Consider the following 24,671-nt stretch of genomic DNA (forward strand, 5'->3'; position numbering starts at 1 on the left):
TCCCTGGGAAGGAAATTTTCAGCTGACCAGACTGTGAGAAAAGATCTACAACTATTGATGGTTGTGGTTTGCCCAGTAAAATATTTAAATCATATCATGCTGGAATAAAGCCCATCAGAGATTCCAGACAGCTTCTTAGTGCATTAAACGTAAATATGAATGGACACCCAGAAGACACAAGACATTTGAGGAAAACTTTGAGCATAAGGGACAGCAACCAAAACAAACAGTAAAAGAGACTGGGAGGGATGAGACAGGGTAGAGACAGAAAAATTCTTCTCCAAACAAATATCTACAGAAAGATAAGAAAAGATATTACAGCTATGGAACAGTGAGAAAGATGCTGGTTTTAACAGAACACTAAGAATACAAGAAAGAGCTCTTGAAATGAAAAGTCTAATATTAGAAGTTTAAAATGCAGTAATGGGATTGGAGGGTAAAGTAGAGACAGCCATCTAGAATGTAAGACAAAAGACAAACAGAAGACAAGAGAGACAGTCCAGAATGCCCAATATTTAACCAACGGAAGTTCTAGATAAAAAGAATGGAGAAAAGAAGAGGCAAGAATGTGATGTGTCCATCACATTCTCAATACAATAAAGACAACTCCACATTAAGGTTTAAAATCATGAATCTTCAAAATACCAAGAGTGAAGAGATCTCAGATCTTTCCAGAAAGAAAAGCCGATCAGAAGCCAAGAATCAAAATGACATCAGACCTGATTTTCTGAAGACAATCTGGGTGAGAAAGTAATGCTTTGAAAATTCTAAGAGGAAATGACATCTAATATTGAAGTCTATACCGAGATAAATTATTCATCAAGAGCGGGAATAGTCTTGAAAGGTTTCAAAACGGTAGTTCCCATGTTCCTTTTCTCTGGAACTAGTGGAAAGGATAAACCAAGAAAGAGGAACCAAGAGATGGGAACCAGGAAACAGTCTCCAACACAGGAGAGAGTTGAAGGGAATTTCCATGATGGTGATGATGAAGGGGGATCCCAAAGGCAAAGCAGTGCAGCTAGACTAGGGAACATCAAATCTACCCATCCAGGAGGGATAGCTTCAATGCTCTTAACTGAAACCGAGAAATTGTTTGATGAGTTTGAATGCACTGAGAGAGGATTTATAATCTGGCAAAAAGTTTGGAGTTGAATTGAGATAGGTAGTCGGAAAATGAAACAAAAAGAAAAAAGCTGGACAGTGATGACTCCAGGAAAAATAAAATTTATATGGGAAAAGAAACAAAATGAGAGTCCATTGTCCAGTTCATCTGTGAATGAAGTCTACATGGTTATAAAAATATAAACACTGAATATTGATTTCATGTGAAAGAATGAGAAGATTTTATCTGGAAAATGGGGGAGAAAAAGTGTTTCTATTGAGGGGGAGAGGCATGTATCACAAAGTTAAATCCTTGGCTTCAGGGTAAAAAAAAATAATCAGTAGCATCATTTTAGGGAAAAAAAGTCACTGTAAGCGTGTTATTAGAATGGTAGAAGCAAATACTAGAAGTAATAAGTATGAGAACTTAGAAATGAAAATTGAGGCTAGAGAGGAGTTGAGGAGATGACTGATATTTTTAAAAGTAAGTCTTACTGACTTTCTAAACATGTACATAATGAAGAAAATAAAGTCAAGAGAAGAAAACAGACAATTATAAAACAGGTAAAATAGAATGGGAAAGTAAAACCGAGTCCCTTCCTAGATTCAGTTTCATAAAGGTTCACTATTCCAGAAGACATTCAAACTGCAGCTTCCATTAATATTATAAAGTGAAATCAGAAAGAAAAAAAAAGAAAAGGACTAAAATTATTAAGAAAAAAAAGACTCATAACAGGAATTTTCCAGGACTAAGAACATGAACATTTCAGTAAAAAGCTTCTACTAAGTGCTTCAAACAAGAAAGGAAAAACGCTCCAGCTTAGATGCATCATGATAAATTTTTTTAGAACATGAAGGATAAAGGAAAATCCTAAAAGTTTCTATATAAAGAAAAATGCAAATGGGACTAAGACTGATATCAGATTTCACAAAAGCAATACTGACTTTATTTTCTTTATTCTGTTTTCCTTAGATTTGCTTTTCTTCTCCTAACATTTATATAAATGATTATATTTTCTTATTCTCTTTAAATAATGAAAACATTGCAAAGTTATACATGTTAATATGTTTGAAAGCCAGAGGTTAATAAAACGCTTTAAAAACAGCAATCACAATGAAAAAAAAATGGTTTTAAAATTAGGGAAAATAATTTTAAACCTACAGCTCCATATCTAGCCAAATTAGCAGTCAAATATAACGTAGAATAAAAACATTTCAAGCATACAAAGACTCAGAATGTTTACTTCCTACACATCCTCTCTTAGGCACTTACTTAAGGATGTTTTCCATGAAAACAAGGGAGGAATCTAAGAAAGAAAAACTTCAAGCCAAAAAATGGGAGAACTATGCCAACACAAAAGACAAACCAAACCAAAACTAAACCAAGAATTAGTACCTGGATGAAAACTTCAAAAAGCTAAAAGATCAGTCTAGATGGAACAGAGACACCCAGAGAAAATAAGGACTTAAAGTTGGTACTTTCCTTAATAAGCTGAAAGACCTTAAGTATTTAATGAAAAGGAGACAATATAAATTAGAATCTAAGAAAAGCAAGGGTAAACAAATCTATTTAAGAATGGAAATGAGGGGCGCCTGAGTGGCTCAGTCAGTTGAGCGTCCAACTTTGGCTCAGGTTGTGATCTTGCAGCTCACAAGTTTGATCCCTGAGTAGGGCTCTGTGCTGACAGCTCGGAGCCTGGAGCCTGCTTCAAATTCAGTTTCCTTCTCTCTCTACCCTTCCCCCATTCATTCTCTCTCTCTCTCTCTCTCTCTCTCTCTCAAAAATAAATAAAACATAAAAAAAATTAAAAAGAATGGAAATTAGCATTTGATACGCTATGAATGATTTTTGAAAACTATAAAAATATGAATAACATTTACTTATTTATAAACTTTAGACACAATTTATACACCGGAAGTCACGAACTGGTAGCCCAATGGGCTCCATCCAGCAGAAGTGTTTTATTTGACTTAGTGTGTGTGTGTATTTTAATTTAATGAGGTTCAGCATTTTTAAACCAGAAGATTTCACATAAAAATCTGGATTATCAGGCTTCTCTGAAAATATCGGGATATTTTGCATCACTGGGTTCACTTTCATCCAAACAACACTCAGCATACACTCACCAGCTCGCCAAAGTCTACCAGTTTTTAACGCATGCCTGCCTGGTCTCCACAGCTTTTGAAGTTTCAATACATCCCATATACAGTGTACTAACAGTTCAATTATGGTCACAAAATAATAAAGAGGTATTATCAATATTTCTTGACAATGTTGTCAATTACCTTGACAATGTAAAAATTACCCATGACTGACTGAAGTGAGGAGGCGAAAGATGAGATGAAATGAAAGCAAGAATGGAGAGGCTAAAACCTTCATCGTTCAAAGTCAACACTCAAGAATCAATAGAATAAGGTAAATGTTAAGATACACTATTCAAACTTACAAACTCACAAATAGAGGAATTTAAAAAAATAATATAACTATACTGGGATGGGAAAAGCAAAGAGTGAGAGGTTGATTTAGCTGCCACAGCAGATTGTGCATAGATGTCTAAAATTGATATATCAAGGACTAGTCATATAAACATTTTAATCACTGATATGCTACTAACCCCCCAAAATTAAAAACAGTAGTTTCAGAGTTCACAATTATCCCTCTAGGACTGAGACTGTGTGTGTAAGGTAGGGTATGGCAGGGGATTGCTGCTTTAAACTAGGAGACATCTATCTTCTCTCCCACCAGCCATTTGGAGTCAGAAGTTAAAATGCCATAAGATTGAGATAATCAAATGAGTAATGTGTTTATTTAATTCTTTCATTTGCAAGTTTTTATTTAAGTTTTTAACGTGTGCATAGAAAATTTCAGTAATGGGTGAAACACACATAATTTACACATGGAGAAATACTCAAAGCAGAAATCTTAGAAAACCCATGGTTTCAACAATCAAAATAATGCAGTTGTGCAATATTGATGCAAACGCCAACCTACAAAATGAAACACAAAACACCCACATATATATGAAATAAGATTTTTAAATGCAACTTTCCACATTATCCCAGTTTCATCTAAGGAATACAACAATACAATTCATCCAAAACAATTCCAAAACTACCATGGCTATGGGTGCTAAGTGATTTCCAAAAACTGTGGGTTGAAACCTGTTTTCCCATCATTACTGTGTGAGAGGTGACTAAGTAATCAGTTGAGAAGACTAGAGAGTGGAAACTGGGGGACAGGCGATAAAGTTGCCCTTGTACCTTAGCATTAAGCTGGTGACCATGAGTGTGAGGGTCTTTTTCCTATTAGATGATAATGCTTATTTTGTTAAATAAGTGTATTCTTGCATATGAAGCCTGAGCCTGCTTGCAGTAGGAACTGATATGAATTTTTAAGATCCAACTCAGGGGGCGCCTGGGTGGTGCAGTCGGTTAAGCGTCCGACTTCAGCCAGGTCACGATCTTGCGGTCCGTGAGTTCGAGCCCCGCGTCAGGCTCTGAGCTGATGGCTCAGAGCCTGGAGCCTGTTTCCGATTCTGTGTCTCCCTCTCTCTCTGCCCCTTCCCCATTCATGCTCTGTCTCTCTCTGTCCCAAAAATAAATAAACGTTGAAAAAAAAAAAAAAAGATCCAACTCAGTATGACATCCAAACTTTTATCCCAGATGATGCTTGTTTCTCTTCCCACCGTAGGCCTAACTTGGGCTGTGAAACCTGTGCCGGAGACCTGGGGCCTGGCCGGTTCTTCTCTTTCCCCCACTCAGCATCCCACACCTTCTTTACCTGGTATTTTTGACCTGCTCTAGGATCAGCCTTAGCAGAAAGATTTAAGAGAAAAAGTCAGTCTCAGGTGGCTTTGCTAGAAAAGTTAAAGAAAAATAGGCTAGCTAGAATGGACTGCTTAACAATAGAACAAAGACACAAAGCTTTGTTTCCAAGGCTTTGTTTCTCAGAGTACTGTGCCATGGCACAAATTTGGACCCTCTGAGTGCACACTGTGAGTGCCACAGCATCTCGAAATGTACTCCACACAAAAGGATGTCTGAATGAGTGGAGCCACCCAGCAGGGTGGTGACCTGGGAGAAGCCGAGGCCCTGAAGGGACGTCAAAAGCAGACAGTTGAAGGATCTGGTCTAAATCAACAGAAATGGAGTTGAGTTTCCAAGCAATGAGATCTCTGAGGAAACCAATAAAAGTGACATACGAGAGAAGTATTTTACAGGTAATATTTTCCTTAGCATTTTTATGTGAACATATTACATCCATTGTTCTGAACATATTACGTACGTTCATTAATTGAATTTTCACAACAACCCACCATGGTACAATTTGGTATTATGCCCAGATAACAAATTATGAAACAAAAGCACAGAGGGGTTAAATAACTTGGCCCAGGACACACAGTGCCTAGTAGAGCCATGATTTGAATCCAGAGACTTTGACTCCGGAGTCTAGAATTATATTAAGGGATCCCCTTGAAAAGCAGACAATTGTTTATCAATCACACAGAGGCCTCAAAGTCAGGTTACACGTCTCCCAACCACCCAAATTCTTATGAAGCTCCTCTACTTCTTGTACATTTGCCATGCAAGGAAAACACCTATGATAGTCTGCTAGAGAATGAAAGCAGCCCAGCTGCTCAGTCATGCCCAGCTAACGGCCAGCCACCTGCCATATGTGACCAAGTTTAACAGAGACCAGAGTGCTCATCCATATTAACTCGTTGGCCCATGAACTCATGAATTAAATAAATGCTTATTGTTTGTTGCAAGCCACTGATTTTCTGGGTAATTCGTAGCAATAGACAATTGATACTCTCTTAGTGAAGATTTCCTTCTGCAGTCACACAGGAAGTAATCAAGGATTTAACCAATGCGTGGCAGTGGTAGTAGGAGTTTTCCAGAGAGTGGCTGCCAGTGTTACCTAGAAGCTAAGGATCTGTTTACAGGGAAGATACAGGATCCACAGGCTGGTCGAATAGTCACATACACAGGGAGAGCTGCCCTTGGGAAGGAAGCTACATGCTCTATTGTGGGTTTTAGACTGGATCATCCATGAAGGTGTTCAGCATGTGCCTTTAGACAGACTCAGCAGATGGCCAGTTAAATAATCAGTCTCCAATACAGTGCTTATAGGCAAGAATTTATATTGTATTTTAAATGTCTGTCTGGCAAGGGGCGCCTGGATGGCTCAGTCAGTTGAGTGTCTGACTTCAGCTTAGGTCATGATGTCACAGTTCATGAGTTTGAGCCCCGCATTGGGCTCACTGCTGTCAGCACAGAACCTGCTTCAGATTCTCTGTCCTCTCTCTCTGTGTCTCCCTCGCTCATTCTCTCTCTCTCTCTCTCAAAAATAAATAAACGTTAAAAAAAATTGTTAATATCAGGCTGGCAAGATAAACCTTAAATGATGCTCATGGAAGGCTAAGTATATTGGACAGGATAGCCTTTGTGAAAACAGTGTAGTCATATATTAAGAACCACAAACATACTCAATACCAATTGACCTAGAAATTTCAATTCTGATCATTTATTCTAAGAAACAAAATTTAAAGGCATTTGAATTGTTTTTTAACCATGTGATTGTCCGAATTCTCACACCACTCTATCTGGACAGTCATGCAAGTATAGTCCATTACCAGATAGAGAACATCCTCATTCTGTTCACTGAGCATAAACACGCTTGTAGAAAAAGGATAGAGCAACTTCTAATGTCAACTTTTTATTTTGCGTCATCTTTCAGTCAATAGCCTCACATGAATGAGTGGGGAGCCTCATTTCCCACAATCTGCCTGCCTCATTTTTCTTTGATCTTTAAATCACCCTCCAAACTCTCCCCATACATCCATACTCCTTAACTCCATTCTGGTGACATTCCAGAAGGTCAAGGCTGTGAAACTCTTTGCCTCAGGCTCTATCCTGGGAGATAAATCCTGTGGTAGTTCTCCAGAGGAACAGGCTTAGGTCTTCACCTTTTGTGAAGCACGTGCAAGAAAACCAACTTAATTATATCATCATTCCAGGGGGCTTGATGATAATTTCTTAAAAGATATCTTTCCCATTATAGGTAAGAACAAAGAGGATTAAAAAAAACACAGAGAATTGGATTTTTTGCAATATGGCTTTTATTAAAATTTTTACTTTATTTCCTAACCATAAGGAATTTCAAATAAATTCTAAATAATTGCTCCCCCCTGCTAGGTTTCCACTTGCTGGCTTCTTCTTACTGTTCTTTACAGAGACCTTGAGAGATTACCACCCACCACCATCCTTCAACAGTTTTTCATTATCTCATTTCTGTGTTTTATTTTTATAATAGCTGTAATCACCAATTAATTACATCTTTTTAAGAATCTGTCTCTAGGTTTATCATCTGTCTTCTCCCATGAAGAGGTAGCCTTTTTGAAGCCAAGAAACTTATATACTGAGCACATAATAGGTGTTCAGTAAATATTTGGTGAGGAAATAAATTTTAGATATTAAAATTATAAATGTAAAAATGTATGGCTTGGAAAAAAATCTTATGTTTAGTTGCTTAAACACAAACAACATAAACTATAATTTTAACAGTGTTGAAATATTTTGCATATGAATTAAATAAATAGCTTAACTCACTGAGAAGAATAATTTTTTGAGACAGAATAATTATAAATAATATTTTTCTTGTATGGTGAGTTGCTTTAATGTCATTAAAATAGTGTTTATGAATTTTTAAGCATCCAGCCTATCCTTGCTTGTGTGTCTCAAATAACACGAAGGGATATCTTGGCTTTTCTGGTGAAAAAAGCTGGTGGACTGAAATATCAACTCAAACCCTTGAAATGCTCAGGGATTAATTTAGATATAAGGAACTAATGCCTTTAACAAGCACTTAATAAAACTTGGTTGAAATTAATGTTTTTCTGAAGTATAAATCATAAGTTCTGAATTAATTGTAGAAGAGCGTTTTGAGCTCGTTAAGGCAGGAAATCAAAACATCAAGCATCATCTTACTTATATGCCTTTAAGCTTTTCTATAAGAAATAATGACTATTCACAAAAGGTTTGTTTTGGCATAGTTGGTCTCATCGCGCCAAGGAGGAAGATGTTGCAACAGCATCATTCCCTAAAACTCGAGCTTCAGGCTGCATGGTACATGTACCTCCGTTAGGACAATTATCTTGTAGCTTTGTCACTATTTGTTCATATGTATGTCTCCCCCAACCAGCTATAAACTTCTTGAGAGCAGAAGAATATATATGCATAAGTTATGTGTTGGATTAAAATAATTCAATAGTATATACTTGTGTACCTTAGATACTAAAAGTTTACAGGAAATTGACTTTCAGATATGAACATGGATCAGGTACCTACTCTGTATGTTTACTCTCGAACATGATCCAGAAGAATTTGAGCCTGTTCACAACAAAGAAGCATGCAAGAGAGTAGCAGATTACAATTCAAAATTTCTAAAGTTAGGGAAAATTCAATTTAAATATATAGTCAAATCAAGGCTGATTATAAGAAAGAAGGGAATTCACCTCTACAGAACATAAATGTCAACATAGTGGCTGTAACTGAAGCATGGATTTGGTATTGATATTCCTGGTAACAAAAGCAAAAAAAGGGAGACAGCCAGAGTTTTATTATCATAAAAACCATTTAGGCAAGAGAAGAAACAAATCATTACCTAGATATTAGCTAGGGATTATTCTAGGGATTAGCTAGATATTAGGTGGAATGCTGGCTAATCATATGAATAATATTTTTGTGTAACATCCCCAGAGCAAATGTAATAAAGAATTTTTTATGGTTGTTTCCCAACTCCTCCCCCCACGAAAGCTAACCACCACAAGGTAATTCTGCAAAGGCGATTCATACCGAAAGAACATGGTCCAAGGATGTGAGCACACTATGATTCCAGGCCAAATTCAGCCCAGTGCCTGTTTTTATAAATAAAGTTTTATCGGAACACAGCCACAGCCATTCATTTGCTCTGTGTCTATGGGTGCTTTCATGCTACAACAATAGAATTGAGTAGTTGCTATAGACTGACCCACAAAGCCTAAAATATTTCCTAACTGGCCCTCTCACAAAAAGTTTGTCGACCTCTGCTTTAAACCAAACCTCTATTATTATCACTTTTATCCATAGAGCTTTTGATAAGAGCTGGATAGCAAACAACTTGATTTCAGTTGAATTCATACACTTGGCGGAACCACGTGAAACTGCTAATTTTCAATTATTTTTTATCTACAAAACATCAAGTTTTTGAGTTCAATCTAACATTTTAGAAAAAAAAATAAGATTGAAATCTTGCCATGAACATTAAGGAGCTAAACAGGTCTTCTACTTGGATGGGTAATAACCCTCCCATGAGGAGCGAGATAAGAAATAATGTGAAACAAAGCCAGGATGTTTCTGAAGAAGGAATTTTAATCTTCCCACAACAGAAAACCAGATCTGACGATATTTCAGTTTTTGAATGCTACCATTCCAAGTAAAAGAAGGAGAAAATACCAATCATCCTAATTAAAAACCCAATTTAGTGTCAAACTCAACAATGATAGCTGCTAACTTGGCATGATGGTTTCTTTTGAACACCTGTTTGTATTTATGGTATGTGAAATAGTTGCACAAAAGACTTACCGTTGTGTCCATGGAATTATACCAATTGCTGGGGACATAGTGGTTATTCGGTATATCCCCCTTTAATTCACTAACAGTACATAAAAATGTTACATGAAATTTTAAACAAAACTGTGGACAGATTCATCTATGCACTGAAAATGGTACAGCTTGAAACATCAACAGAACACTTCACCATCAACTACATTATCAATAATAGATGTTTATATGAGAATAAGTTCACATCTTTCTTGAATGCATAATCAATAGGTCACTAATATCCTACTCTACACACACGACACTGGTGGCTATAAAAAAATATGTGGCTTAGTTCCTTTGGACAAGGGACTTTCAATCTAGCCGGTGAAACACCTATTAAAAAGATGGAATGGGAGCCCATAAGGCATATCCTCATGAATAAAACTAAAGTGCTAAGTGAATAAAACTGACAATAAGTGAACCATTACTATATTGTGTTCAATTCATTCTCCACAAACATGAAACAGGAAGGAAGTCAAGAGGCTCAGGGTCTAGTTTCTACTGTGACATTTCCTCGCTAGAACATGAATTATTTTATTTAACAGTGTTAAGCTTGTTTATTTTGCTGGATTGCACACACTTCAGTTCAGGAAAGCCTGAAATAATTACCACACCACCACTAACAACTTTTGAGCCCTGGGTTTCTGTGGAAGAACTTCTGTGGAAAGGGCTCAATAGATATTGGGCTCAATTTGCATTTTAAGGAGTGTGGAAACATTTTAAATATCATAATATTTAGAACACTCCAAGGAGTTATATGCCAGATGTCAGCACATTGGAAACCACTAATGCATTAACTTGTGTTTCCAGTTTGACTCATTTTTGAGTGGACCTCAGGATAAAAGATTCTCCTCCAAGAATATCCTGAGATTACAAAGGGATCTGCTGAAACCTCCCATTTGCAGCTAGCTGTCTGCGGAAATCGGGACTTTTTTAATCATGTGCAAACACACAAAAATCCTAAAATAAATGAGAAGCTAAGGATTTCATGAAATCACAAGTGCCCCACAGTAGCTCTGATTCCAAGCCTTTGTATTAATCAAAACAACTCCATTAGGTCCATTCGGTCACTATATAAAGAATAAATATGTTCCATTTAAACTTCTAAGGTCATTTTTACTAATAAAATACCATCTGTTTATATTTTTTAATTTTTTTAAATGTTTATTTGGAGAGGCGGGGGGCACAGAGCAAGCGGGAGAGGGGTAGAGAGAGAGGAGAGAGAGAAACCCAGACAGGCTCCATGCTGTCAGCACAGAGTCAGATGTGGGGCTCGAACTCACAAAACCGTGAGATCATGACCTGCGCCGAGATCAGAGTCTGATGCTTAAGCAACTAAGCCTCCAGGTGCCCTCATCTGTTTTTATATAGCAGAGTTCAATTTACTTTTTTAATTATTTTTAAGTTTTTTTAATGTTTATTTATTTTTGAGAGAGAGAGAGAGACAGAGTGCGAGCAGGGGAGGGGTAGAGAAAGAGGGAAACAGAATCTGAAGCAGGCTCCAGGCTCTGAGCTGTCAGCACAGAACCTGATGTGGGGCTCAAACTCAATAACCTGGAGATCATGACTATGAATCGGACACTTAAAACTGAGCCACACTGGAGCCCTTAGCAGAGCTCAGTTTAAAATGTTATTTGAAAAGAGTTATTTCTGCTAAAAAATAAAAAGCCCATTAGAAGAGATGATCTGAAAAGTCTTTTCCAAATCAAATAGTGTATGAGTCTCTGAGCAAAACTCTCTTTTACAACAGAAATATAAAACAATTACCTTGTGCCTTAAGATTTTATAATCTCACACACTATATATAAGGCAACTGCCAAAATCTGCTTACTAGTTATAAAATATTTGCTCTTCCCACTTGCTTTTGCACAACACCTGCAATTTAATCAGGATGTTTTTGGGTGTGCCCACACTTCCCTGTCAACATTACAGTTTTGGGCAAATGCCAACCTGTAAGAGATTTTCATCTTGAGACTATTTCCCTTCTTGCAACATCAGTTGTAATGTTGCCAAAAACATCAACCTACTGAGGGAACATCCCCTTTTACCCACTCCCATCCATTTCTGGACTCAAATAATAAACACTTAGTACCTACATCTGAATCAAGTTTTTTCTGTCCTTTCCTTAGTAACTGACCCAAAACAATCCTCACCAACCTCATGGTCAATCTTCTTTTTCATGTGTTCTTAATACCCTAAGTGTTAGGCTACCCTCCGTTTTGAATTTTTGCTTTTGTTTCTGTCAAGGAGGATTCTTGTAAGATTTGGTACTTCCAAAATATCTACTCCATCATCCTGAAAGAACTCAGCTCTCTAATTCTACACAGAAGAATAAAAGTCATTTCTGTTTCTACCTATCGTGGTATTTTAGAATGTTAACCTCCTCGGTACCAACAAAGAGCTTTGTCCTTGCTTACGTGGTGGACATTGCTTGTTAAGCGTGATCAAACCCAGAAGCCAATTCCCCAGTGAGATGAAATGCTAGACAGACAGCTCTGATCACCGAACAGAGACTCAGTGTGTTAAAAGGACAAGCCTAACCTGAAACAATGCCATTGAAGATGTGCAAGGTTTCCTGAAAAGTTTATAGACAAGAATGCTGCATTTATTTAGATCTGGATTTGTATTCTGTTAGAAAGACTTTTCATTGCTATTGCATTTTTAATATCAGAGCAAACTATGATTGCTCAAATTGCTCAAAGATGTTAAATATTTATACTTTCTTGAATGCCTTAGGAGGAAATTGCACCTAATAGCAACAATCTGCTGGAGTGGTCAATAGACCTGGTTTGGACTATGGGAAATGATATTATTCAATGTGGTGAATTATTTACACTTGGATATTTTAAGGAGTAGAAATATTTGTTACCTAAAGAGTCTCACACTCAATAATTATCTGTATAATACTGAGCATAAAATACTATGATTTTTTAAAAAAAAAACTCTCGTGTCTATTGTCCTGGTATGCTCAGGATTATTGCACAGAGTACAAATTAGAAGCAAATTGACCTTCAAATTATTAAGATAGTGATTGAGATAATGAGTCCAAAGACTAAAGTATAAAATCAAAATTCTTTACTCTGGTTTCCAACACACTTTCCCATATATAATATTTTTTTCCCCCTAGCTTATTCCGCACAAGCCACTCTAGACTTCTTCCCATTCTTCAACATACCTGACTTCATACCAGCTTAGAGACTTTCCCCCTGCCGCTGCTTTTTCTGAAATGGTTTTCTCCCGTTCTTCATGGAACTTAACTACAAGAGCAGAGACTTTTTAAAGCAGAATTGGGAGCACGAGTCCCAGGACACGTGAATTCATGTATGTAAATGACTAGAATATAATTAAATGCGCAATGATTAAAGACCATTTGTCATTGTTACCCTTCTGTTCTCAGCTCCAATATTACTTCCCCTAAACATTGAATGTAGGGTTTCTCCTGTCTCTCTTCTCCAAACAGTCACTCTCTGTCATATAATTCTTTCATTTCCTTCCCTGCAAATGAGGATTGCCTAACGAGTACCATTTTAGAGAAAAGCTCAGTTCTGGATGGATGACTTTATTCTTAATGGTCAGAAATGCTTTCTTTAGTTTCTGCAGGTAAGAAAATATGTTAAACCTGTCACAGTGATAGTAATGAAAAGTCGGTACTTTTTTTTGTTAATGAATGGAATGACAGTGTAAGTGGCACTGTGGTTTGTTACTTATGGAAAAAGGGGGCTAGCTTAATGAACTAATGATTATATATAACATGCTCTCTTGACTTCTGAGCATCTCAAGGCAATAATATCTCAGGCAGACAGTGACTGGGAAGTCTGTATTCTTATTTTTAAATCTAAGATTTGAAATTACATTGAGCAATTTAAATTTGTGTGGGGAAGATGGATTGAGAAGAGGACAGTCTTGGGAGTGATATTCTAGCTTCATCTCAGAGATAATAATTCTCTATCCCTTATAAAAATTAAAAAATTACTGCTTTATGAAAATAAGCACCCAAAAATATAATATTGGCTGAAAATACACATTTATCCCAGAAAGCGATGGATAAACCCTTGTCCAATAGATCTAGTGAACAATTAAATATAGTGCTTATCCTTTAACTTTGGAAAACTATCTTTCTTGGGGACAAACAAGGAAGGCAATATCCTTTGGTGCCTATATGAGCAAAGTCCTGGGGTTGAATTGACAGTAACTCTGACCATCCCATCCCCAGCACCAACACCCTGGATCTCTGATATTTCTTCCCATTCCTTTCTCAGCATTCTTTTACTCCTCTCCATGTTTAAACTAAGTAAGAATCACCAAAACATTTCCAGTATAAGATGGATTAGTGCCAGAATATTTTAGAAAAGTCAGGTCTTTCCTTTTCTTCCCATACTTTAATTTCCAGTCTAAAATCAAGAATCTGGATCTCTTGATTTCTCTGACAGTGATCTTTTCGCCCAACACTTTCCCAGTGCTCCTCACCATAACACATCTCCAGTCACCAGAGGCAACCCAACCTTCCCATTTCACAATCATCTGTTTTACAAACAAGAAAGCTGAAGCCAGGAAACAGCGAACAACTTATCAAGTTTATTTCAGATCGGTGAAGATGATATTGATACTCATGCCCATAAATTTCTTGACTCATGGGTAAAGTGCGAGACAAGATGCCTCATTTCATTCTTTGAAATAACCAAGTATTTATTCTGAATTTTGCTCTTATAAGTATATATTGTCAAGAGCAACCTGACTCTTGCATAATCATTTGGAGTGGGAGAAAGGGAAAGTCCTGTGAGGGTGGGTGGGAAGCAATTAGGAGGGAGAAGGAAGGGTGGAGTGGGCGGAAGTCTAAACCATGGAAGGGTGCTGCATGGGCTGTGAAGAAACAGTGGGTCCTTGGGCCAACTGGTCTGACTCAGCCCTAAGAAATAGATCATTATCATCAACTTTGTCTTTGCAAAAGAAAGATCAGAACTGCAAATGAATATGAAAGCACTTGTTAGACAAGTGGAATAGATCTTCATGTTTGCATATATATGATTTATTAAGCACTCAACATGTATAATACATACACTAGAAGCTTTGACTGTATTATTTTATTTAATTTCTACAACAACCCTAGAATGAAGGTGTCACTATCTTCATTTCGGGACTAATGCAAATAAGGCTTAGAGAGGGGCACCTGGGTGGCTCAGTGGGTTGAGCGTATGACTTCGGCTCAGGTAATGATCTCGTGATTTGTGGGTTTGAGCCCTGCATCAGGCTCTGTGTTGACAGCTCAGAGCCTGGAGCCTACTTCAGATCCTGTCTCCCTCAATCTCTGCCCCTCCCCCAATCATGCTCTGTCTCTGTCTCTGTCTCTGTCTCTCTCTCAAAAATAAATAAACATTAAATAAGGCTCAGAAAAATTAAGTATCTTGCCCAGATCACATAGCTAACACATGGAGAAATAAAGCTGCTAATCCTGATTTCTAAAGCCTTAAATACCAATAGATAAGCTTTCTATAGAAAAAAAAAAATCTCTACTACCATAGTGAAAAGTTGTATGTCTATGTACACACTGGACTTTGCTACTGTATGCTCTTTGAGATCATAAATTTTGGGGTTTGTTTTCATATCTATGTCTTCAAAGCTGCCTACCCCAAATCCTACCATACATGAGCTATTCAATTAATGCCTTTTATTTCCATGTAAGTGCTCACATTAGTAAAGAGCAAACTATGATTAATAATAACAGCAGGAGCTTATAGATAAGTGGCAGCAGTAATCATCTGTCCCCACCCTCACTTACAAAACTCTAAAGGATGATGGACAAAAGAAGTTGTAACAGGCTGCTTTACAAGCAGTCTGAGACAAACGAGGAGTTGGAGAAGCCCATCAAAGAGCCACATGGTCAGCATGCCCTGTCCCACATTCACCACTAACCATGAGGCATAGAAGGTAGTGGGTGTGACTTGTACCACTATAGGCATCATTTTAGAGCACTCTTTGGGCCTCATTGCAACATTTTTCACGGATTACACAGACACACGTTTTGTGTGTATTTTAGTAAGTCTTCTCTCACCTCCCTTCCTCCCCTCACTCATCTCCTCCTCCCTCCACCCCACCATCACCTTGTTTTTCCAAATGCACCCATCACCTCTAACAGGATCAATGAATACAGAGACTTAAAAACAAATACGCAGGATTCCCTCAGTCTCTCTTTACTAAACTTATAGATTACAATAAACTATAGCCACTATAAATAATTCTATAGTTCTTTTTTTTTACGTTTATTTTTTTATTGGGGGGGGGGGGAGAAAGAGAGAGGGAGATAATCCCAAGCAGCTCCATGCTGTCAGAACAGAGCCCAAAGCAGGGCTCGATCTAACAAACTGTGAAGTCATGACCTGCACAGAGATCAAGAATTGTACACTCAGGGCACCTGGGTGGCTCAGCCAGCTAAGTGACTTCAACTCAGGTCATGATCTCACGGCTCGTGGGTTCGAGTCCTGTGTCAGGTTCTGTGCTGACAGCTCAGAGCCTGGACCCTGCTTCAGACTCCCTGTATCCTCCCTCTCTCTCTGCCTTTCCCCCACTCATGTCCTATCTCTTTTTCTCTCTCAAAAATAAATAAACATTAAAAAAATTAAAAAAAAAAAAGAGTTGGACACTCAACCGATTGAGCCACCCAGGCCCCCAATTCTATAGTTCTTTATATTGCATCCTCACAAAGATATTTCAGAAATGAGATTAGACACGTGATCTATTTTTTCCTCTGAACAGAATATGAGAGAAGAATCACTAACAATAACACGTCCTTTTCAGAATTTCTCTCAAAGTGATAATATTTCCAATTACTAAATAGTCAAAAAATCTTTATTGAGACCCCACTAGGTACAAATGCTAATAAATGATTTTGAGTATTCAAAGGAGTATAAGAACAGGTCCCCTGCCACTGAGTTTACAATCTAGGTGTAAAAAGAAGAGCGTCACGTACCAAGGTCAGCAGAATAAGGGACAGCATGTGCAAGGGGCAGCATGTTACTTCAGGTGAGTCGCAAGTACTCCAGAAGATGTGAGGTGATGGCCAACTGATTTGTGCCTCGGGTGGTCAGAGAAGTTTTAATGAAGTCAAGACATAATCCAGAACTGGAAGGATTGGTTAACAGGAAAAAACTAATTACAGATGTTCCTTGATTCACAATGGGTGACATCCCAACAAACCCATCGTAAGTTGAAAATACCAAAAGTCAAAAATGCATTCAATACACTTAACCTACCGAACGTTATAGCTTAGCCTCACCTACCTTAAACACGTTCAGAACACTTACATGAATCTACAGTTGGGCACAATCGTCTAATACAAAGCCTAATTTATTATAAAGTGTTGACTATCTTATGTAATTTATTGAATACTGTACTGAAAATGAGAATGGGTGCGCAGAATGGTTGCAAGCATATCTGTTCTTCACCCTTGAGGTCACGTGGCCAACTGGAAGCTGTGGCTCCTTGTTGCTGCCTAGCATCACCAGAGAGTACCCTGTACATATCACTGCCCTGAGAAAAGATCAAAATTCAAAACTCAAGGTAGAGTTTCTACTGAATGTATATTGTTTTCACACCATGATAAAGTCAAAAAGCCATAAGCCAAATTGTCCTAAATCAGCTACCATCTGTATTTATTAACTGCTCTTAACTATGCCATGCTATGTTTCTTCCCTGACTCTTGATACTTTTCTCAAGCCTCTTCTTCCTCACAGCTGCCCTCTGAAATCCAAAAGCCATCTATGACATCTCCCTCTCCCTCATTTCCCCACATCCAGTCAAGGGAATCCAGCTGATTTCCCCAAAAATGAATATCGAATGCAACCCCTTTTCTCTATTTCCACTGCTAGCACCCTAGTTTGCAATACCACTACATTAGCTCCCTACCTATTCTCAATAGGCTCCTCTTGCCTTCTTCTAAACACTTCTCATAGTTGCCAATGTAATCTTTTACTAAACCTGAATGGAATTGTTCCTTGGCTAAGGTAATTCAATGGCTCCTAGTAGCCCTGAGAAAAACATAGAATGTCCTTTCATACGCTTCTCAAGGCAGTGCTTATTTTTGGTCTTCATTGGCTTCTGCGGCCACCGACTCTTCTACCCTCTCCTAATAACAAACATCACCCTGACAGGACTCTGTAGTGGCCAAACCCACCAAATATTTCCTTCTATCGTGTTCTGAAATTGTCTTTCCTTCAGTGCTACCAACCCCCCATCCCTGATAATAGCTCTCAAATGCCCTATAATTTACAATGACATATTTAGGGTTTTCCTTAAAGACTATTTATTTTTCCATTAGTCTTGAGGCTCAGTCATAGTAGGAACTATGTGTATTTTACTCGCCATCATAGTTTCAGTTTCTATTCCCTCACCAAAAAATGAATAAATAAGTTACCCAATTTCAACACCTAAGTTAGTTTCCATTCTTTTTGACCAATACTGTTTCATGGTTTACTTTAAGTGTCAAAGCAATTAACATGCTTAAAAATCCTGCAAATTTTCAACATCCAGGGATTACATATATTTTCTTATTAGTCAGTGCCACAAGTTCTGCCCCTCCTTCACTCTAAACTCTGAAGAGTTTAGAAAAACAAAAATCCCATGCTTCATGTAGCTTGAAAAACCTTGATTCCGCACCTTAACTTACTCAATGTCTTTTTTTTAATTATTATTATTTCTTTTCTTTTTTTTTTTTTTACTTTGGAAAATCCAAGTTTTATTTTACTTTTAGAAAAATATAATTTTACTTTCTTTTTTTTATGTTTTTTTTAATATATATGAAATTTATTGAACAATTGGTTTCCATACAACACCCAGTGCTCATCCCAAAAGGTGCCCTCCTCAATACCCATCACCCACCCTCCCCTCCCTCCCACCCCCCATCAACCCTCAGTTTGTTCTCAGTTTTTAACAGTCTCTTATGCTTTGGCTGTCTCCCACTCTAACCTCTTTTTTTTTTTTCCTTCCCCTCCCCCATGGGTTCCTGTTAAGTTTCTCAGGATCCACATAAGAGTGAAACCATATGGTATCTGTCTTTCTCTGTATGGCTTATTTCACTTAGCATCACACTCTCCAGTTCCATCCACGTTGCTACAAAAGGCCATATTTCATTTTTTCTCATTGCCACGTAATATTCCATTGTGTATATAAACCACAATTTCTTTATCCATTCATCAGTTGATGGACATTTAGGCTCTTTCCATAATTTGGCTATTGTTGAGAGTGCTGCTATGAACATTGGGGTACAAGTGCCCCTATGCATCAGTACTCCTGTATCCCTTGGATAAATTCCTAGCAGTGCTATTGCTGGGTCATAGGGTAGGTCTATTTTTAATTTTCTGAGGAACCTCCACACTGCTTTCCAGAGCGGCTGCACCAATTTGCATTCCCACCAACAGTGCAAGAGGGTTCCCGTTTCTCCACATCCTCTCCAGCATCTATAGTCTCCTGATTTGTTCATTTTGGCCACTCTGACTGGCGTGAGGTGATACCTGAGTGTGGTTTTGATTTGTATTTCCCTGATAAGGAGTGACGCTGAACATCTTTTCATGTGCCTGTTGGCCATCCGGATGTCTTCTTTAGAGAAGTGTCTATTCATGTTTTCTGCCCATTTCTTCACTGGGTTATTTGTTTTTCGGGTGTGGAGTTTGGTGAGCTCTTTATAGATTTTGGATACTAGCCCTTTGTCCGATATGTCATTTGCGAATATCTTTTCCCATTCCATTGGTTGCCTTTTACTTTTGTTGGTTGTTTCCTTTGCTGTGCAGAAGCTTTTTATCTTCATAAGGTCCCAGTAATTCACTTTTGCTTTTAATTCCCTTGCCTTTGGGGATGTGTCGAGTAAGAGATTGCTACGGCTGAGGTCAGAGAGGTCTTTTCCTGCTTTCTCCTCTAAGGTTTTGATGGTTTCCTGTCTCACATTCAGGTCCTTTATCCATTTTGAGTTTATTTTTGTGAATGGTGTGAGAAAGTGGTCTAGTTTCAACCTTCTGCATGTTGCTGTCCAGTTCTCCCAGCACCATTTGTTAAAGAGACTGTCTTTTTTCCATTGGATGTTCTTTCCTGCTTTGTCAAAGATGAGTTGGCCATATGTTTTTGGGTCTAGTTCTGGGGTTTCTCTTCTATTCCATTGGTCTATGTGTCTGTTTTGGTGCCAATACCATGCTGTCTTGATGATTACAGCTTTGTAGTAGAGGCTAAAGTCTGGGATTGTGATGCCTCCTGCTTTGGTGTTCTTCTTCAAAATTACTTTGGCTATTCGGGGCCTTTTGTGGTTCCATATGAATTTTAGGATTGCTTGTTCTAGTTTCGAGAAGAATGCTGGTGCAATTTTGATTGGGATTGCATTGAATGTGTAGATAGCTTTGGGTAGTATTGACATTTTGACAATATTTATTCTTCCAATCCATGAGCAGGGAATGTCTTTCCATTTCTTTAAATCTTCTTCAATTTCCTTCATAAGCTTTCTATAGTTTTCAGCATACAGATCCTTTACATCTTTGGTTAGATTTATTCCTAGGTATTTTATGCTTCTTGGTGCAATTGTGAATGGGATCAGTTTCTTTATTTGTCTTTCTGTTGCTTCATTGTTAGTGTATAAGAATGCAACTGATTTCTGTACATTGATTTTGTATCCTGCAACTTTGCTGAATTCATGTATCAGTTCTAGCAGACTTTTGGTGGAGTCTATCGGGTTTTCCATGTATAATATCATGTCATCTGCAAAAAGCGAAAGCTTGACTTCATCTTTGCCAATTTGGATGCCTTTGATTTCCTTTTGTTGTCTGATTGCTGATGCTAGAACTTCCAGCACTATGTTAAACAGCAGCGGTGAGAGTGGGCATCCTTGTCGTGTTCCTGATCTCAGGGAAAAAGCTCTCAGTTTTTCCCCGTTGAGGATGATGTTAGCTGTGGGCTTTTCATAAATGGCTTTTATGATCTTTAAGTATGTTCCTTCTATCCTGACTTTCTCAAGGGTTTTTATTAAGAAAGGGTACTGGATTTTGTCAAAGGCCTTTTCTGCATCGATTGACAGGATCATACGGTTCTTCTCTTTTTTTTTTTGTTAATGTGATGTATCACGTTGATTGTTTTGCGAATGTTGAACCAGCCCTGCATCCCAAGAATGAATCCCACTTGATCATGGTGAATAATTAATTATTATTATTTCTGACTTTCCTTCTAATTTTTTTTTCAACTGAACTAAGCTTGAATTACACAAATCAGGAAATATCTGTCCTTTTCAAACTACTCTCCATAGGAAAGAAAACTGAAACTTTCCAGTGTCCTCAGATGGAAAGAAAGGGAGAACTCATCTCCCTAGAGTTTTGGAAAGAATGGAACAAGAGTAGCTCACTCTAGAGGCCAGACCCAACCCCCAACCATGTCTTTTCTTCCCAGGGCTTCAAATAGAGGCTCTTTTCTCCCCTGGCCTAGTTCTTAATATTGTATCAAAAACATTCATTGGTGGGGCACCTGGGTGGCTCAGTCAGTTGAGTACCCAACTCTTGAGTTCAGTTCAGGTCATGATCTCATGGTTCATGAGCTCAAGCCCCATGTCAGGCTCTGGGCTGACAGTGCAGAGCCTGCTTGAGATTCTCTCTCTCCCTCTCTCTGCCCCTGCCCTGCACTCTCTCTCTCTCTCAAAATAAATAAACATTAAAAAAAATATTTAAAAAAATTCTTTGGTTATGGCAATTCCATGGGGGGGGGAGGGGAAGCAAGAAAAACCCTATAACATCTCTAAGAACATACCCCAAAATTATTATTTAAATTAAAATAATAATAGTTAATTGAGTGCTTATAATGAGCCAGACTCTTGGCTAAATGTTTTGCATACATTAAAGAAATTAGTCCCCCTACCCCAATAAACCCTCTGTAGTGGCCATTACTACTGTCACAATTCTGAGGAAATGAGGCCGAAAGAGGGTAATTAGCTTAGTTTCACAGAGCTATTTAATAGGAAAACCACTTTTCTGTGATAAAATTTTACTTATCCACTCTTGTACTTTTGTACATGCTGCCCTTATAGTCCACACTACATATCTGCAAAAAGGTTAATGGGCAAATTGTGTAGATATCCATTCATTCAACACTGTACTGGGCTTTGGAGCTCTGAAGATAAATAAATCATTGTCTTTGCCTCCTAGGGCTTATAGTCCTGGAAAAAGACAAAGCAATGGATAACATAGGAGACTTACCATGAGTAGTGTCAGAGCTCCCAGGGGGAACTTGGCTCTCTCAGTCTAGGAGTGTCTTCTCTGGGAAGGTCACATGTGAATGATGAATAATATAATGAATGAGTAGTAAGTGATGTCACAGGTCAATATGGGGCATTGAATATACATACTTACCTCTGAGTAACCTCTTTAAAATTACATAATGTAAATATTTAACCCCAAAATTTAAAATCAATAGAACAAAGAGAATTGGTGAGGAAGTGAGAGACGGACAGAAGCTATTGAGGTGATAAGTGACTGAGCTGAGGGAAGAAGGCTGAAATCTATTGCCTACAGAGGCGGCATCCCAGTACGAGTTGAGTGGATTTGCTCCATAAGATACCAAAAAGACTCAGACAATGGAACCACCAGGTAGCCTCTAAGAGCCAATATTCAGAATGAAACAAGAAAAGGACTGGTTAAAAATCTGGAGCTTTTCGAAGTCTCCTATCCCTTCTACCAGTCTGCACAGCCAGTGAACTATACCTTTGAACTCTGCACAGAAGACAAGAGCCTTCCTTCCAGAAAAAGCTGAACCTGAGAGACTCTTAAACACCAAACACAGCTAAGGTCAAGAGCAAGGTGTCATATAAGAAATAGAAGATTAAGTGAAAATCTCTGTACCAGTGAGGTTTCTTGAACTCCTTTCTCAAGTCTGCAGTTACCTCTCTAAGCAGAAAGTTGCAAGATCCTCCTCTGGAAAAACAGAATGGTCCTGGGGGAAGACCTATAGACATTGATAATAGAGGTCTACAAGGAAAGAGCTGGTTCCCATCTCTATTGAAAGCTGGCAGCCAGCCAGTGCTGCCCTGGCACACAGAGCTGTTAATTAGTTTTTCGGGACCCACTCTACACATGGACAGTCAAGGATCTCCAAATATTTGAGGAAGCCCTCTAACATGCAATATAGACCAAAGCAAACAGAAAAAAGTAGAAGACTGGTGAGCAGGAAAAGGCTTTAAGGGGAAAAAAAAACTTTAATAAGTAACTTTAGGAAGATGGGATGAGACTAAACTTATAAAACAAAACTAAGAAACTGAAAAAAGTCATATTTTAAGCATAAGGATTTTGTTATATTATACTTTATATCATTTATATCATATTTATAAATCTTAAATCTCCTTTATTTGTTTTTGTAAAAACCCAATTACACCAAAATTGAAAAGCTTTATTACTTACAAAAATATATATTATATTATTTATGTATATAAATATATATTATATTATATTAATTTTCATATCTTCAATAGAACTTTTGATAAATGAAGAACAAGAACAGAGCTCACAATTTGTGTGAATAATGAACAACCCAAAAATAAAGAACAGCTCTTGAAATTAAAATGACAATAGAAAAAAAGTCAACAGAGGGTTTTAAGACAAAAATCAAAGACTCTCCTGGCAAGAACAGGAAGATAAATAAATGGAAAATATAAAATAGAAGAAGGAAAATAAGAGAATCAATCTAGGATATTCAACATCTGAATAATCTTTGTTCCCAAAATACAGAGTAAAGCTCCAGCTACCATCTTATTTCTTTTCTTTTTGTTTCTTTTCTTCTTTTGGGGGGGTGGGTGGTTAAAAAATTTATATTTATATTTAGCCAGCTGGACTCAGTTTAGATGATCCCAGTTTTGTTGACAACATCCAAAGCATCATAGTCAAGAGCCAGTCGAATATATGCCTTCTCTCCATTCAACCTGATCAGGGTGTTGACCTTGGCCACATCAGTGTCATCAGTCTTCTTCCCAGACTGTTTGATCTGGTGCTTGTTGGCCTTGACAACACAAGTGTGTTGTCTTCTATTTTCTTTATGACTGACTCAGTAGTCAGGGGAATTTGACGATGGCATAGTGGTCAAGCTTGTTTCTCCTAGGGATGCTCTTTGGAGGATATTTGGGCTGCCTTCAAAGACATAGTGTCTTGGACCATCAGAAGATAGGTGACATATGGATATTTTTTTGTGACTGTGGACACTTTTAAGTACCACTTTTTTAGCTTTCAAAGCCTTGGCTTTGGTTTTGGCTTTGGCTTTGGCTTTGGGAGGGGCAGAGTTTTCCTTCTTCACCTTGGGGACCATCTTCATAAGAAGATACCATCTTATTTCTCTTATTGCCTTTTTTAGAAAATCTTCTGAAGAAATGTATTTTCACCCACTAATTGAAATTCTTTCCCTCCTCTCTCTCTGAATCTACTCCAGTCCAATTTTCACCTCACCACTTCCCTACACCTATTCTCATCAAGATCACCAAAAAAAATTTCACTGGTTCATCCTCATCTCACTTTGTTTATCAGTAACACCTGACAGAGTTGATGATTCCCACCTTCTTGGAAAACTTTCTTTTCCTTGTGGAACTACACACATACCTGCTTTCCTCCTACACCTTGGCCACTTCCTCTCTGTCTTTCCTGTTTCTTACTCATCAACCTGATCTCTAAATGTGGGCAAGGCCTCCAGATTCAACCTTTAGATTTCCACCCCTCTAATCAGTGTAAAATCTACACCCACTCCCTGGGCTATCTAGTCCTGTCTCATGGTCATATGGACCACCTGAATGCTGAAGGCTTCTACATCTATATCTCTCTAACCCACATATGTCACCTCAACATGCAGAGCTAAATATCAAACTCACAATTTATATCTTTATTTGGGTATGTAACAGACATCTCATACTTCCAGTGCCTAATTCCAAACTTCTA

General features: G+C 37.9%; 1 pseudogene; it reads right to left on the minus strand.

Moving 5' to 3' along the window:
- Positions 1 to 23,589: 23,589 nt before the first annotated feature.
- LOC125171297 (60S ribosomal protein L23a-like) lies at positions 23,590 to 24,051 on the minus strand (annotated as a pseudogene).
- Positions 24,052 to 24,671: the final 620 nt, after the last annotated feature.

Source organism: Prionailurus viverrinus, chromosome B4 (assembly GCF_022837055.1).
Source record: "Prionailurus viverrinus isolate Anna chromosome B4, UM_Priviv_1.0, whole genome shotgun sequence".
Lineage (NCBI taxonomy): Eukaryota > Metazoa > Chordata > Mammalia > Carnivora > Felidae > Prionailurus > Prionailurus viverrinus.